Source organism: Geospiza fortis, unplaced genomic scaffold (genome assembly GCF_000277835.1).
Source record: "Geospiza fortis unplaced genomic scaffold, GeoFor_1.0 scaffold138, whole genome shotgun sequence".
Taxonomy (NCBI): domain Eukaryota; kingdom Metazoa; phylum Chordata; class Aves; order Passeriformes; family Thraupidae; genus Geospiza; species Geospiza fortis.
In genome coordinates, this window is record NW_005054307.1 from 10,010,431 (window position 1) to 10,022,412 (window position 11,982).

The following is an 11,982-nucleotide window of genomic DNA, read 5'->3' on the forward strand; positions in this document are numbered from 1 at the left end:
TGTGCGGGGTGGCGGCGGGGCTGCTGCTCGTGAGGGGCGGACATGTGTGCGGGCCCGTTTTCGAGAAGTCCTTTCAAAACACGCGCAGGAAAGAAGGAAATAACTGATGAAATTGCTCTTGTTCACCCGAACGCTTCTTGCTAAACTGAGAAGGAAGAGACTACTCAATGACATTGTTGCCCCACAAAGTGTCCGGTTTTTTAAACAAATAGTTTGTGTATATATGTGTATATATATGTATGTATGTATATATGTGTGTGTGTGTGTATATATCAACCAAAGTAAATGCATCACAGACTGTTACATGGGTTACCCACCACGGTGAAGCAGACACTCACCTACGCTTCAGTTTGCAGATTCAGATTGTAAAGTGAAGATGAAACATTAAAAAAAAAAAATCACCCAACCCAAACCTGAACATGTTTCTCCACTAGTTTCTTGATTTAATTATATTGTTGTAAGAAACCTGTCAAAAACAAGGTGGGTTTAAGGAATAGTTCTTTCTTCCTTAGAAGCTGCCTCATACAGCATGTCATAGTAGCTCCCACCTCTTGACTTACAGTGGGGGAAGGATTTTTAGCTGAAACTGGAGGGCAAAAAAGAGGTAAATCTGCTTCCTTTCAATGCACTCCTCCAAAATACAGGATGGAAAACAATGGAATTAGAAACAAAATTTCAAAGTAAAAATATCAGTCTTTGCCTGTTTTTTCAAAACAGTGCTGTCATTCACCTGTCATTCACCTGGATCTTCATTATCAGAGTCTGGGGCTGCTGCTTTATTTGTCAGCCATGGAAGGTGACTAAAACAAGTCCCAGTTTATGTCACACAAAAGGAAGTGCAGCAGCTGAGACACCGGAGAAGAGCAGCAGGCTTTGCAACCAGCTGCATGCAGGTTTCCTGCATTGGAAGTTGATGGAGAACTGAGAAAATGGAACCCATGGCACAACAAAACTAGAAATGTGCTTTCTGGAGAAATGAGTCATGAGACAAAGATGCTGAAGGCCCTGAAGAAAATTTATCAAGATTATGAAGATGGATTACAAAGAGCAAGGTTGTTATCAGCTAAGAAGATACACTTTAGTAGAACTCTTTCAAAATATAGATGCAAGATGAAAATAAAAAAAAAAGCAACTTTTAGACTATTGAAATCAGTAAAGCTGAAGAATGAGTTTGAGTTTCTTGTCTTACTATTCCCATAAGCTACAGATGACAGCAATGCTAGATACTGTGATGAGTGAGAGCTGTAGTCAGCCAGAAACAGTTCATTTATTTGGAGCTGCCCAGCACCTGGAGTGATTAATATCAGACAGGAAGACAGGGGTGAGACCTGTTTTTCCTTCTCCTTTCCCTGACTCCAAGGTATTTTTGCCATTCATACATAGGAAAAGTGGAGTCAGATGGAAAAAGCTACAGAGATGTCTCTGCAGTGCTGGTTGGTGGCAGTAGAACATTCCCAGCTCAGGGGAAATCCTCCACCTACTTCCTCTTCCAGTGTAGTAAACTGGAGAATATGATCAACATGCCTCCACTCTGGCAACAAAGAAATTAATAAACTAGATTGGGATTTTATTGGCTTCCTCTTGTAAAGAATGGGAAACACCAAAACTTCCCTAGTGCTCATTTTTTAACAACTGGCAGCAGTCACTTCTATAATTCTGTATAACTGTGTCTGACCTAACCTGGTTCTCTTTATCAATTGACAGCTGCAAAAAGAACCAGAATGAAAACAGGGAATCTAGAAGCAGTTACTTGTAGTGTTCTTCACTTTAAAAATGTAAAGTCAGCATAATAATCATACTTTCTGGATCCTAACTTAGATAATAGTATTTAAGGCATGCTGCTTATTTCGCACAGGAGCAATGGCTCAGAAGTGCTGAGATCCATGCCCACTCATATCTTGCTTCTCAGAGGAAAACCCGGAATGATGGCAGAGAGAGGGCGTGCCCTGTGAAAGAAATTGTTCATACTTCGCTCAGAAAATCTTGCTAACGTGCTGTCATTGTCATGGGGTGAGCTAGATGTTGCTCAAAGTTTGTCTTGTGACCCCAAAGCAGCCACATATCTGCAAAATTTCCCAACTGGATCTCTGACTCACTGAAATTTGGGTATTGTGACACCTCCTTTTTACTCTTCTCCATGCATATAGGATGGATAGGATTCCTTTAAAACTCTATGAACATTAAATTTTATTAACAGAGGGGATTAATAGCAGAGTTGAAGTCCAAAGTCCAACTCCGGACTCTGCATTTTTTAGGACACAAATATGGGCTGTTTCATGTATCAATCATGGCTCCACAATGTGGTTGGCTTTAAATAACAAATGAAAGGCTTTTCTAAAATGATGTTAATTTATTCTAAATGATCACATCTACAGAACTATGATAATGCACTGATGAAACAGCTATTTGCTTGACTCCAATATATTTATAGTAAATATATCTTTTAAGCAAACTGATCTTTTAATGATATTTTTAAAGTTGTTGACATAAACATGTGATATCAGCATTTTCACTGAGACAGCTTTGAAAACTCCTGCCTCGTACCAACTAGCATCATTTCCTCAATGCAGAAGTTTCTGGAGTTTGCCCACATCTCTGATGAGTGGTATGATACAGATAATCATGCCAAGTCTGAAATTGTTGCCTTGGTAATAAAACAAACATGTAGTGAAACAGCTACATGTGGTTAGAGGAACAAGAAACCACTGCAATATTTTCTCTTCTTAAAATGCTTTAGAATTGCTAAAAATGTTACAATTAGTAATGGTGCAAAAGAACATCACAGAAACATGCCCCCTTCTTTAAGATTCTGCATTGTACTTGGCAACTGAAAAACAAAATATGACTGGACCGTGTAATCTTGCCCTCAAAGTGAGAAGAAAAGATTTTCACTGCTCTGTGTCTATAATTCAAAAAATGCACACGAAACTCGATAAGCAGTTACATGTGAGTGTCCTCCCTGCCCTCCCCTTTGCAGCAGAGCAGAGCCAGCAGGGCCTCTGCTCACCCCCAGCTGTGACAGGAGGCTGCCAGTCTGCAGTGCCTGTCACTGGGCTTTGTCCAGGCCATGAATGCAACCTCTGGGTGATGAAAGGTAGTGGACTTGAAGCTAGGAAGTGCTTGTGAACATTTTCTCCATATTAAAAAATTGAGAGAGAACAGGGAAAACCTCCCTCTGCTTGTACACTGCATGTTTGAAAGTGCCTTCACAGTGATCAGCCAAAACTTCGTACAAGCAAATATCAATGTCAATAGCTGAATAACAAAAAATGCTTCTTTTCTCCAAAGGTCCAATATAACCTACTAAACACCCAAGTGAGGATCAGGAAGAGTATATGAACATCTCTGCTGTCTGGAAGGGAAGCTCATATTCTGGGTAAGAAATCACTGTGGCCAGGAAGGAATGTGAGGCATGTCATACTCTTGCAATGCAACCAGTGAATTGAAAAAAATCTCCAAGAGCGTATGGCATCAATTATTGTTTCCATAACCATTGGCCCAGTAGGTTACTAACAAAACTGAAAACCTCTTGCAGTTTATCAAAGTCGATCTTTATTGGATGTTATATTTCAGAAGGGTATTTATCAGAGCTGATTTCTGCTGAAGTGCTGCTCAGTAAAAGTAGCTGTCGACCACAGCGGTGGTGCTTCCAGGAAGCAGCTGGGCTGTGCCTGTATGGCTAAGGAAGCCTATGATTTTCATTTATAATGCCACACATCTGCAAGACTAGAAAGAAAACCACATCAAACCAAGTTTGTCAGCCTCTCTCAATGCATTTTCTAAGAACTCGATACCAGGAAAATTTATGTAGCTGAAATTATTTGGAAGAGTGATCAGACACAAACATTTTTAACTTTTTGCTTTTCAAATATAATATTAGCTCAGTTTCAGGATTTGATTTTCAGGTTTTGGGGCTAGGTATATACTCTGTATGGAGTAAGGAATAAAAAGACATTGCTTCTCTAATTAAATCTTTACTTTTCTTGTTTAAATACATTTAAATCTAAATAAATCTGGCTTGTTTGTTACATTTGGCCTGCAGTGGTTACTCAGGCTGGATGAGAGGCATATGTTTACATTATGTTATTGACTTTCTTGAACTTACACATTCCAGTGCTTGACAAAAAAAAATTATATAAAAAATTATGTATTCCCTGGATTGAACAAAACAGAGCTCTTTAAGGCCCCTGCAGTCAGGCAAAAGATTGCTGGTGCAATGAATGCGTTTTGACTGAGACCTTTGAAGGGCGACAGCAGGCACGGAGCCAGGCATTTGTTAAGGGGGATCAGTTCAGGATGAGGTAATGGCGTGGGAGATCCCAGCTCCCTTGCAAGGGCAGGAGGAAATGATGTGGTGCCTGCTGCTCTCTCAAAGGGAGGGGAGGGGAGATGAGGGAAAGAAAGAAAGAAAGTGCAGCCAGTGAGCCTGGATATGCCTCTTCACTTCGTGCTTAAGGCAAGAATTTTCACCTCCAGTATCCCCGTATGATTTGCACAACTTACACTGTGCAAACTAAAAAAGACTTGTAGCTGTATATCAGTGTTGGTCACACCTTCTGGCCATCTGGTACCACCTACAGCTTTTGTAGACTGCAGTTTTGTCTTTTAAGGAGTTCAGCCCCTGCCCGAACTGTTGGTGGTTTTTTTTTATTCAGTCCATGTGGTGAGATTAATCTCTGACTACGAGTAGCATTAGTTAGCACAGGAAATGAGATCTGCCATGGTGGAAGGATTTCAGCAGAAGGATATTTTCTCCAGAGAGAAAGAAAACCTTTAATGCAGCCATAGCAGAGCTGTAACTGTGGCCCTCCTGAGCGACCTTCAGATTAGATTAAACCAAAATTGTATACAGTGAGTACTGTAAGACCTGCCCAAGAAGCCGAGCACTTGGTGCCTAGGCAGCACAGAGATGTCTTCCACCCTGGTTCTATTGCTAGCATTTGCAAGTGAGTTACTTAAAAACGAATATAAAACTATTTGATATCAGTTATGGATTGCAATTGCTAAAGTTATTGTACTTAAGATGTTCTCCTTCTGGCATTGGAAATGTCTACAGATATCTGTCAAACACACCAATATAATATCTACCCAAAAGACTCTTGGAAAATAGTCTATGATAAGACAAGAGAGTTGAAGAAGTTCTGAGATTTTGTAAGGATAAACTGAAATAAAGGGAAAATTGAAAAGATATTGCGAAAGAAATCTAGGAAAAATATAACAGTGTAATTTTTGGCTTCTTTTGGGGCCCATTCCCCTTTCCTCTTTGCCTCAACTAAGAACAAAAGCTTTAGGTTTTTCTAAAGTTGAAACAAACTTTTTTAAGAAAAAGGACTGTGAAATTTAAATGTTATTTTTGCCACGACAGCTTGGAGAGAGAGGCCCCAAAAAGCCTAGCCAAAAAGGGCTAAGAAAGCCTAAAATAGTTATTTCTGAAGAAGAGAAATCTTCTTGCAGAAGACATATGCCAGAATGGACTGGCAGTGTCAAAATTCAGCGGTAGGGGGTTGGGCTTACTAAAACTCCAGCAAATGTGTTTCACATAAATCAACAGAAAAATACAATGGGAGATTGTTGGAATTGTCCATTGAGAACCCTACATGTTAGATGAAGTCCCTGAAGATGATTTTATCACAGTTTTGGTGCCACGTCAGATGTAGCACTCATCTCCAACAGCATAGGACACTGTTGTTCAAAACCTAACAATATTAAATTCAAGTAATTAATTAACCTAAACTGTGAATAGTTCACATTGTCATTGGCAGTCCAGGCTTCATGTATATTGTAGTACAATAGTATTGTGTCCTTCATCTGTGGGATAGCTCTCAAGATTCCTCTTGATATGACAGAAGTTGATTATTTTCAGAATACAACTGCAGGTCAGTGGCATTACTGTATTAAGGGAAAACTATGCCTCTCCCTTTGAAATATCCTGACGTCTGACCTGTATGTTTTTTCATCCTGATGTGCTGGACTTACATGGTGGGCCTGGTAAATTCTGTCATGGAGTTTATAAAAATGCCTGATCCATGTCAAATAAACAGCTACAAACACTGGCAAAAGTCTGAGTTAGCAAAACTGAAAGATCTACAAAGCTCCTGAATAGTTGTCAGGTCCTTTCTCCTGTCATCCTACACATACTCTCTTCTGCCTAGTATGTGTATTGGACCATATACAAGACCAAATTCCTAAGGAAAATTTCGGGTAGACACTGAATTGTCTTTGTAATGGGACACTGTTCCACCTGAAAAGGTATGGACACCTCTACTCTTCCAGACATTTGCTCTCTTCCTTCTCCAGCCATATGCATCATCTCATCTGTATTTAACTAATTTTCCACTCAATTCCTTATGGCCCACAATATATTATGCATCTCAAATCTGGATCATCTTCCCTCCTTAATCCCGACTGGACAAAGTATATTTATGCTTGAAAATTAGGCATAGAGCTGACATGCAAAAACAGAATGTCTTTTTAGAAACTCAGTCTTCTCAGCTTTTGGGTGTGTGCAGCACTGCCTCTTCCCTTTGAAAGGAGCCAATTAATCCCAGAATGGCTAAAACAATGTATGCTCAGTTTATGAGTTTCATTGGAACCCAGGATTTGGCACAAGAACTTGGACTGAGGAATCCACTAAAAACTTGGCCTTCAAGGAGGGAGTACTGCTCTGCTTGTCCTGGGCATCTCAAAGGAAGAATGGAACAATTGCTGCACACAATTAACGATTCCATTGCTTTGTCCTGCCTCTTCCTCAGAAAGATCATCATTTCCTGGTATATCATGGCAAGAAAACATTATGCTATTTATGCTTTGTGTAAGTGATGGAACTGGGGGAGAGAAAAGAATGAAATCACTTCTCAGATTTAATTGTTTTTTGGCTAGAGGAGCTCTTTAAGTAGTTTGAGTTGAAGAAACTTGGCCAAAAAGAAGTAGTAAGTGTTTAACTGACAGGGTTCATTAATGGCATACAAGAATCACTTCTTTTTTCTCAAAGAGGGGATGGATGGATGGATGGATGGATGGATGGATGGATGGATGGATGGATGGATGGATGGATGGATGGATGGATGACTCATCCTTGAAAAAGTTTGCAACCTCAAAATTTAAAACAGTGAACCAAGACAGTGCTTCCCATTGTAATGTGACAAGTAAGTGCTCATCCACACAGTTGATTTCTACCTGAACCAACAGTTTGCTGCAGGAATTGCAACCTAGTGCTGAGCAAGGCCAAGATGGCCAGGTCAGCAGTGTGGCAAAGGACAGAAAAAAGCTACACTATGTATTTTGCATAGATTCTCCTGAAAACTTGAGCTGCTTAATTTTATCTGATATTTATCTTAAATGGTCCTTACAAAGTGCCTATCATGATCCTTGAACAATTTCTTGGTCTTTGACAATATACAAATTTCATTAAACACAGATGTGGAGAGATAAAATTTCAAATTATCTATTTTGGGGCACCCAAAATCAAGACTGAGAGATTTTGTGTATTCTAAAAATTTGTTCTGCCTAAAGAGTTGAGCATTGAGCCTTAAGCCATGCCAAGCCTTTTCTCAGTTTGGAAAATCTCATTCTATATGTACCAGTGATTCCTGTATTGCTGCCATTCAGCAGTCAGTGCTATTTCTGTTAAATGAAGTGAGACAGGGTGTCATTCTTAATTTTTTGGGGTTTTTTATTTTTTAAGGAATAGATTATATAAATTGCTATACTTGTGACAGAGCTTAAACACTTCTCCTCTGTTCCTAGAGGTGTGCATGGTGTTTGATACAACCTCAGGGCACAGGACTGTAGTAGCTTTGAAAATGAGCACCTGATTTGGTGCAAAAATGTCCCATTTTGATACAAAAAACTTCCTATTCTGGCAATTAGAAACCATAGTAGAGAGACACCTCATGCACGACAATAATAATTCTTTGGAAATGTAAATCGTGTGACAGGGTGGCTTGACTCATGTTCAAATCACTTCCTTAATGATGAAACCCCTGCCAGTTTCATATAGTTCATTTTACATTAAAATAGAGTATTTCAGACAGACTTGGTTAGTTTTGAGTATAGAACCTAGTCATTTAATTGAAAAAATCAGCAGCTAGTCATACCAATTTGATATGCTTTGCAACGCTGGCAATGACAATAGGCAACATAATTTTAAAAATAAATTTCATAAAAGAATTTGCCTGTTTCTTTATCAAGACAAAAATTAGTCAAGGAAGTTACTCACAAGGGGAGAATTCAATGCTGGAACAGTTAGATGTTCTGCAGCCTGGTAATAATTCAGAAATCCAAATCATCTTCTCCTAGTTAGAATGCAGGGAGATGCATTATCAGGGTTCAGAAAAACCATCACTTCCCTGGATGCACTGGCCTTTCTTGGGGATTCCTCCTCACACTTGGCTCTAGCTAAAGGGAGAGACTTCTTCCAGCTGAGCATTACAGCCAGAATCCCTTTTTTTCTTAAACAGGGGCCTTTCTGTTTTCAAAATCATGGCAGTCTGTGTTTTTAGGCCATGGCTGAAGGTGTTCTTAGACAGTGAAAGCCACAGCAGTCACTGAAGTGATAGGCCACAACATTTACTCTGGCTGAGCACTGCAGAGTGTTCCTCTGGTTCAATTGTCTGTAGGGTGTTAAGGGTCTTTTATTTCCTCATGTTAAAATGTGTCCCTACTGCCCAGAGTTTGTTTGATTGTCATGGTGCAGGGGTTGTGTGAAGGAATGCCTCTACAGCCCCATGCATACCTGGGCTTATGGTTGCTGTATGGTACTGACACAAAAATTATTGTATTTGCATGGCAGGATGTTTTTTCATGGGTATTTAATCTTTATGTGTCTTTCTACACCTCCTGGAAGTAGAAACTTTAGAAAAAGGGCATAAATCTGATTAAGAAAAGCATTCACATCTGTTTAGTCCAGGTTTATGTAACTGGAAAGCACATTCAATATTTGAACTTAAATTAGTCTTGTTTCTTACTGTTAGATTAAATGGTAAATTTCAAAAATAAAAAGAAAAAAAGTGAATGCCACTCTTTTCAATGACGTTTTCAGACCAATAGATACTTTTGCAAGGAAATAATAGAAATTCTGTTATACGGACTTTTTAACTTTTAGTACAACCAACACGTAGTATAAAGCCATTCAGGCACGTGTATCTTCTCTCTGTGCATATCCACTTCCCCATTAATAAAAGTTACACACAATACAGGTGTCTTTTTGCTAAATTTCTAGGACTTGATTCCATATTTCATTCCTGGCAGTAAACCAATACATAATTATCTGGGGAAAAAAAAGGCCGCAAAAAAAAGGCATAAAAGAAAATTACAGTCTGAACTGAAAGTCTTGTGATAAAAATACCTGTTTGTTTTTTCAAGAGTGCCATTACCTCTGATCTACTTCTGTAGAGGTGATGTTGTGGGCTGACCGGGCAGCTGCATGACTGCACACTGGAATTGCAAGGGAAGGCATTGCAGTAAACAGGACAGATGACAACCAGTAGTTTATGAATAATCCCCAACGTGGTGCTGAGTGATGCTCTTAGCTGTCTGATCTTCATGTCAGAAATGGTCAGGATCTCCATCAGCCACCGTCTAAGAGTCCCATAGCATTTTCCATGAAACTAGACATTACTGTGATTTCATTTCCATTCAAAGTACACTCTTCATGATGTTTATGGCTACACTGAGACAGTCTCTTCTAAGAAGGACAGTAGAGATCTTTCTGCATTTCAAGGGGACATGTTTTAATCCCCTGGGGAGGTGGCAATGCAAATGTGTGTTAAATTTATTACAGCTTACAAGAAACATACAGCTTCTTCCATTCGTACATCTGTGTAAGTGCCAACCAGCAAAAGGCACTTAAAGGTTTACTGTAGTCCCAACAGCCAACAATATCTGAACATTTCATAGTGAGACACAGAAATGAGGCAGGTGGCCAAGAGCACATATGGCAGCAGTGACATAAACATACGGAAATTACACTTGAAACATGAATTGGGTGGTCATATTTACTAAAACAAATACCTTGGATTTTAGGGGCAAAGCATTTTCTGAATGAGGATGATTCTTGCATATGTTTGCATGAAGTATAAGTTGTGTTCTGTTAGGAAAAACAGATGGGGCACCAGCACACCTTTAAAAAACAACAGTCTACTAAAGCTATCAGTATTTCTGAGTACAGCATCTTTAATCTGTGAGATTGTTTGTTATGTGCTGTTTTGCTGTTTTTGCCTCCTCGCAGAACCAGTATGTACTTCTGTGCCAGGGCTCTCAAAGGCTTACAGCTCAAACTTGATGGCTTAAATAGAGCTCTGAGAGGGCTGGGCAGCACAACAGCGTCCAGGCTGGGCTTTGGGAACCCTTAGCCTCAGGAATGCTGTGTGACCTCTGCCTCTTATTCAGTGGGTGAATGGAATGAGCTGTAGCCTGGGACTTATACTGCAAGTACTTCAGTGGCTCAACCTTGTCAGCTTCCTTTGCTTGACTAAGCCTCAGTGAACAAAAGAAATTAAAACCTCAAGGACTTACTTTTAGTGTTGCAATACACTAAAAGTATTTTACTTTTAGGAATGCAATACAAATTGCATTCCTGCACTTCTGGTTGCCAACAGAATGAACACAAAGCAAAATTTCCTTCAAATAAACAAGATCTTTAATAAAATACATAGGTTCACAGTCTTCCTTGTAAAGTACATTACCTGAAGTACAATAGTTGACTACTGTGAATTGGGGTGTGAAGATTACCTTTTTCTCTACCCACTGTTCATATTCAGGTTTTTCAGAACTTCCAGTGAAGATATTTTTTCCTGCAGGACTGCAAGCTAAAAAAAAAAATCAAAAATCAATGGTAGTTTTGCATCCCCTAAGTGCTGAAGCAATGCATTACAGATAATATGTCTACAATGTATCACTCACTTCCCATAGCAGAGAGAAAAAAGGATGTCCCTTATCTGATGCATCAGTGCAGAATTTCAGAATGTGAGTCGTGGTTGGGCCACTCAAGTTTAAAGTTATCTAAATGGCAGAGCTTCTGTCATCTTCCTTAAGCAACCTCTGCATTCATGCTGAAACAATCTGCTGCTACTCAAAGTTTTTCTCTGTTAACTTTTATTCCATTGTTATTGCCCTGTACTACCTACATCACTCTTTTCCATTGCTAGTAGTCCCATTTTGATAGTAAAATTGCTCTGAAAACACTGGGATTTTTGTCTGGCCTTTTATTTTACACATATTTGTATGTATTTGCTGATCATAGTTAATGAACAATTATCATTTTGCTGGGTGCTCTCCTAAGACTCTGATCATATGCCTACCAAAATTAATAGCAAAGTGTGTTTGGTACAGAAGTGGAGAAATGAACTTTGTTAAAATCAAGCCTGCTACTGTCCTAGATATTTTCCAGGAGCAAGATCCTGGATACAGTAATTTCAATAATGTACAGTCCACATAAAAACCCCCTAAATTATTCCTGGGATCATTGTTACAATAATGGCAGTATTAAGCCTTAGGCATGTAACTGCTTACCCAGCTACAAGGAAAACATATTTAACCTGTAAAGTTTATTCTTAATCATAGGAGCTGAGATTGCTATCATGGGAGGCAGCTAAAGAAAACACATACATTATTTTCTGGCTGCTTATTTTGAACACTTGGGAGCCCTTTGTGAATAGTTAGCATAATTTTTCCCTGATCTTACTCTTTTGGAAAACTCAAAAGGAAAGGAAAGGTTCTTAGAAAGATATCTAGATAAATATACATCATACCTATAGAGGGGTTTTGATAAGTTACTCGGAGTATCTTGCCAGGCCTATGACATTAGACTTGCCAGCTCCTTCTTGCAGCCACCACGCTCACTCTGGAGGGGGACAACGAGATGAGAGGGGGAAAGCCAGCGCCCATTTCCGCGACGCCGAAGATGCCGCCGCTGTCAGCCCGTCCTCCCCGGGCGCGCCGTGCCGGGGTTCCCCGCGCCCGCTGTGTGGGACACCGCCCTGC